This window comes from Equus asinus, chromosome 9 (assembly GCF_041296235.1).
Source record: "Equus asinus isolate D_3611 breed Donkey chromosome 9, EquAss-T2T_v2, whole genome shotgun sequence".
NCBI classification, from domain to species: domain Eukaryota; kingdom Metazoa; phylum Chordata; class Mammalia; order Perissodactyla; family Equidae; genus Equus; species Equus asinus.
The window spans coordinates 28,742,936-28,748,659 of NC_091798.1; the positions used below are offsets into that span (position 1 = coordinate 28,742,936).

General features: G+C 41.1%; 1 pseudogene; it reads left to right on the forward strand.

Annotated features, from left to right (window-relative positions):
- The first annotated feature begins 3,231 nt into the window (after nt 1-3,231).
- LOC106834923 (cytochrome c oxidase assembly factor 5 pseudogene) lies at nt 3,232-4,938 on the forward strand (annotated as a pseudogene).
- The last annotated feature ends 786 nt before the right edge of the window (nt 4,939-5,724 follow it).

The following is a 5,724-nucleotide window of genomic DNA, read 5'->3' on the forward strand; positions in this document are numbered from 1 at the left end:
CCGTGAAGGTTCAGAGGAGAGCTCTTTTCCAGCTGGGCTGTGTGTGGAGATGAAGTAGAGGAGATGCTTTTCAAGCCTGGTCTTGAAGAATAAGAAGTATTATTGACCATGTGCTGTTGCAAAGAACTGGGTATTCAGAGGGCCACGGGTTGGTGCAATGATGAGAGTACAGGACCTGGAATGCATCTGCTACACTGTGGCTGTCTCTCTCTGCACCTCATGTTCCTCATCTGTAAAATGGAACTAGTAACACCCGCCCTGACTATCCGTGAGTTGCCAAAAGGATCAGGTGCAAGGGTTTTGAAATAAGATGATAATGAAAGGAAAGTGTCCTGGGTGTGCAAGGAATTGTTAAACCCTATTTTGCTATCTGCGGATTACTCTACCCTTCCACAGTTTGGTGAGAGCTGGAGGAATCAGAAGACACATGCTTTGGTGACAGCCCCACTGAGGGGCTTCTATTCCAGCACAAGCAGGGGGAGAAGAAAGAAAACTGAACCACCAGAGCAAAGCAACAGGGCCTAAGTGTGAGCCAAGACAACCAAACAGCCTCTGTTCCTCGGCACCATCTCATTACAGAATAATCCTCTAAGGCGTGATCAAAGAAAGGATCAACAGCTCAAACATATTATCAGCCACCTAAGCCTTTAGAGGGGAAGGCCTACCAAGAGATTCAGACACTCAGGACATGTCAGAGAGGTTTTCCTGCAGTTAGAGCGTCACTAATTGATAGCCAGGCATCAGCAACCACTCCGTCTGGCTCATTATTACCACCATCCGAGAAAGGAGAGCCTGCCCTCACAAAGAGTAAGGGCCCAAAGCAGAGAGAAGAGGGAGGCGCATGGTGAGATTTTCTGCGGGGTCACTTACAGTTACCTGCTATAAGGGTGCGAGACACCCTTTTGCTTGTAATCAGGCTGCATGGGTACACTCTAGGGTTAGGTACAAGTTGCATGTCCACATAGGCAATCAACCATCAAAAGTCATTTATGGAGCACTATATGAATCAGGGTTCTTTCAGGTGTAAAGGGAAGAGAAATTCAACTACAACTGGCTTAAGCGCAAAATAAATTAATTGTCTCATTAACTAAAAAGGCCGGAGGAGATCGTGGTTTGAGGCTGGCTGGATGCAGGTGCTCAAACAATATCATTGGGAATCCGCTCTCTGCTCCCTCCAGCTCTTGATTCTGATTTCCTCGGCATTGGTTTCATCCCTTCTGTCTTGTTTTGGTGGGGGAGGGGGTAGTAGGCTCTCCGATTTACATCCTGAAAGCACTAAGTCTAATTAACTGTGTTTGCATAGATTGGATCGTATGTTTACTCCTGAGCAAGTCCCTGTTCAGGGGCTGGAGTATACTGATTAAGCAGTCCTGTGTCAGGCCCTCCCACCCCTGGATCTTGGGAACCCCACCCAAACCATCTGGACTGACAGTGGGTAAGGTGAGGGGTGTTCGTCAATGAAAATCCAGGTGCTGTTTCCAGAAGAATGATGAATGGATGCTGGTTGGGAAAAACAGTAGATATCTATTCTCAAAACTCTTCAGGGGAAAATGCAAAAAGGAAATCCACAATAAGGCCATACTTTTGTCATCCAGGAAACTATTCTTTAGTTAAGAGAAAGTTGCCACATGTAAAATTAATAGAAAACCTTAACTGATTATAACAAATAACTAAAGTGTACACTACAGATCTTAAGTCTAAAAAATGACATTAGGGGTTAACAGTGCAGCTTTGGGGTTAAATCACAGTGCCACCAGTTACCTGCTATAGCTGAGCGACACACTTGCTCTCTCTGTGCCTTACACATCATTCTTCTGTAAAATGGGGACAATAGCACACTCTACTCCACACAGTTACTGTGATAATTTAATGAGAAAGTGCATCAGAAGAATGAAGCGCAGTGCATGCCACATAGTAAGTAAATCTTATAGGATTTCATTCATTCATTTAATGCTTACTAAGTGCCAAGAACTACTGTAGGCACTGGCCATACAGTGGAGAGAAAGAAAGTTCCTATTATTTGCTCCTTATCTTCTAAAATGAAAAAGTCAATACAGAAATGAGCAAAAAAATCTTTAGATAAGGATAATTGCTATGGATAAAAATTTTTAAAAAATGAATGATAGTGATGAGGGAGTATGGTCATGGAAGCCTTTGTTGAGGACTAACATTTTAACTGAAATATGAATACCAAAAAGAACAAAGCATGTGAAGATCTGGGCTCAAAGACAAGAGTGAGCAAAAACCTGTAGCTTGGTGAGGGCAGTGGAGAGTGGCATGAGGTTAGTCAGAGAGGGAGGGCAGGGCTGATCACATAAGTCTGGAGTGAGGAACTGTATTTCATTCTCAGTGCAAAGGGAATTCAATGCACTGACCATATTTTAAAGATTGCACTGACTACTGTGTAAAAAGCAGACTATGGGTTGAGCTAAAAGTAGAAGTGAGAGCTAGAATAGAAAACATTCTTGATGGAAGAATAGAAGCAGAAAAGTAACAGTTGATCCCTGAAGAAAGCGTAAGTTGGGATGGGCAGAAAGATGGGCCAAAAGTGAGCCAGTTGCGGGGAGCCAGGAGAATAGTGCAGAGTAGAGGTGGGAACCCTAGAGTGGCTCCCTATTGCCTCCTGGCTATGAAGAAGTAATTCATATCTGAGAAACTCTCCTCCTGAGAACAATTGTAAAAACTGGATCAAAACTAAAATCAGGTGCTTGAAGGCAATGGGGAACAACCAAGGCAGCCTTGACCTGAAGGGTGGGAGAAAGGAAAACATGTTGAAGTGGGTCCTAAATAAGTGCTTTTCCCACTTGGGGCATTTTTTGATTCTCATTGCAGAACAAAAATGTGAAAGAGAAAGCAGTGGCCTAGCAGTTCCACTGGGGTGGAAGGACAAAAACATTAGTTACAGACAGCCAGAAATTGAGGAGTCAGGATCCTAGAGAAAAAGGAACCACAGAGAAGTGAGCCCAACATTCTGCACACAATTTCTTATCTGTGCTTTTACCAAATTCTGAGATGCAAATGTAAGGGGTGAGTCTGAGAAGCCAAGCAAACGCTGATAACCTCCTCCAGGAGGTGGGGCTAATTTCCCTCTTCTTGAGTGAGAGCTGGACTTAATAATTCAATTTCAAAGAACAGAGTGTGGGAATGGAAAAATACTAACTTTACAGCGGAGAAACCTGCAAGACACTACCTTACCCAAATGGTCAAGGTTACCATCCATGGTGATAAGACATGGCGGTATCATGTACCTGTTGAGATCACAGGACAAGAGGGGCACTTCACTTCTGTGATGTTCTTCCAAAAACTCATGACCTCGGTCTAATCATGAGAAAAAACTCAGACAAACTCAAATTGAGAGACATTCTACAAAATCCCTGACCAACACTCTTCAAAACCATGAAAGTCAAGAAAGACAGGGAAAGACTGAGAATCTGTCACAATTCAGAAAAGACGTGATGACTAAATATAATGTGGTATCCCGGACTGAAGCCTGGAACAGTAAAAGGACAATAAGGGAAAAATCAGAGAAACCCAAATAAAGTCTATAGTCTAGTTAATAGTAATGTAGCAATATTGATTTCTTAGTTTTGTCAAACATACCATGATATCTAAAATGTTAACATTAGGGAAAACAGGTTGAAGGGTATATGGGAACTTTCCTGTAAATCTAAAAATGAAACAAAATGGATGATAGTAAGGGGGGGGGGGTACTTCAGGGAGAATGGTGAGGGAAGGCTTCATTACAAAATAAAATAAAAAGATTATTTTTGAAAAAGCCGCTGCTAAGAACTGAAAAAGCTAAGCAATGATTTGGCAGTCCCAAAGAGTTGGGGAAACAAAAATTGGAGTTCAGGACCCACCAAAGAGAAAGTACTGACTTTCAGTTGAAACCCTGATGGGCAATGCCCAAGGAGTGGCACAAATCAGAAATAGACAGCCCTCACAAAGCCTGAAAATGCATCTTCAAATCATCTCAGTCCAAACTTGGATCAAGGTAATCTGGCCATACTGTGCAATCAGAAGGAAATTTAATCCTTTCTAAAAGAAAATCTGATTCGGAGCCACTATGATAGTTCATATACAATTTAAGGTATTCACTGCAAAAATATCAGGCATGACAGAAAACAAGAACAAATGACCAAAAATCCAATTTTAAAATATCAGGCAATAGAAACATACCAATAGATAACCCAGATTCTAGGATTATCAGACAGGAACTTTGAAATAATTACGATTAATGTGTTCCAGAAAATACATGAAAAGATGGAGAGTTTCTACAGAGGACTGGAATCTATTTTTAAAAAAAGAAAAAAAAAGCCAGTGGAAACGCTAGAGCTGAAAATTAAAACAATTGAAATTAAGTCAATAGGTAAGTATAAAACCAGATTAAACACAGCAGAAGAGAAAATTAGTCGAAAGAGTGAAACGATCTGGATTGATGCAGAAAGAGGGGAAAAACAGAATAGAAAATGTGGAAATGAGCATAAGCAACACATGGAACATAATGAAAAGGTCTAACACATGTGAAATAGAGATTCTGAATGGAAAGGAGAGTGAAGAAGCATTAATTAGAGAAATACTGACTATTGATGAAATACATCAAGACACAAATTCAAAAATCTCTACGACCCCAAGCAGGGTATTCACAAAGAAAACAAAACCTAGGCAGCCATCGTGGACTGAAGCTGGTTGAGATGGCAGCAGGCCGAAGGCTCACTCTCAGTCTTAGGAAGACAAGCCCGAGGGCAGAGCATGCGTGGGCATGAAAGAGGACGTGGGCGCACGTGTGCCTCGGTCAGACTTTGTGCTCCAGGAGAGAAAATACTTTCAGCAGTCTTTGAAGGAAGAAACTGCAAAGCTTTGAAATATTCATTTTTTGAATGTCAAAGATCAAGGTTGGACGCCAGATCAAGATTCAGAGGAAGAAAAGGATATTGATACCATTGTGATGAAAACAACAAAGGATTTTCTCTGGTCATTAAAACAGAGAAGCCAAAATAGGAAACATACTTTTGCTACATCTGGTTGGACCAGATTTTCCCTCATGGAACATTGGAGAAAATGGATGAGTTCTGTTTTTTAACATGTATAAAGTAAATGATTCTCTTGCTCTAAGTTATTTTTAGAAGAAAAATGTAATTGAACAATTATGGCCTGGGAGCATAATAAATGTGTTCTGAGAATTGTTCTAAAGCACAAAGAATGGAAAGATTGTTATTTTCAAGCTTGACTCTTCAACCAAATGACACAATTTGTACATCCTTTGTGAATATTATAAAGGCCACTGATGGGACTGACACAATTGATAACATGGAGCCCAGCGAGAAAATGTCTATCAGGAAAGTTAAGCATAAAAAACTTTATTTTATTCAATCTGCCCTATTTAGTTCTACAATAAATTGTGTTTGATTCCTTGGGAAACAAACCAACCAACCAACATAGGCACATCGTATAAAAACCAAAGTCAGTAAAACATTAAAAACCACCAAGGAAAAAAGATGTGTTATCTTTAGAGAATCAAAACTAAGACTTGTAGGGGCCAGCCCCATGGCCTACTGGTTAAGCTCAGCGTGCTCCACTTCAGCAACCCAGGTTTGGTTCCCAGGCACAGACCTACACCGCTCATCAGTGGCCATGCTGTGGTGGTGACCCACATACAGAATAGAGGAAGATTGGCACAGATGTTGGCTCAGGGAGAATCTTTCTTAGGAAAAAAAAAGAAAA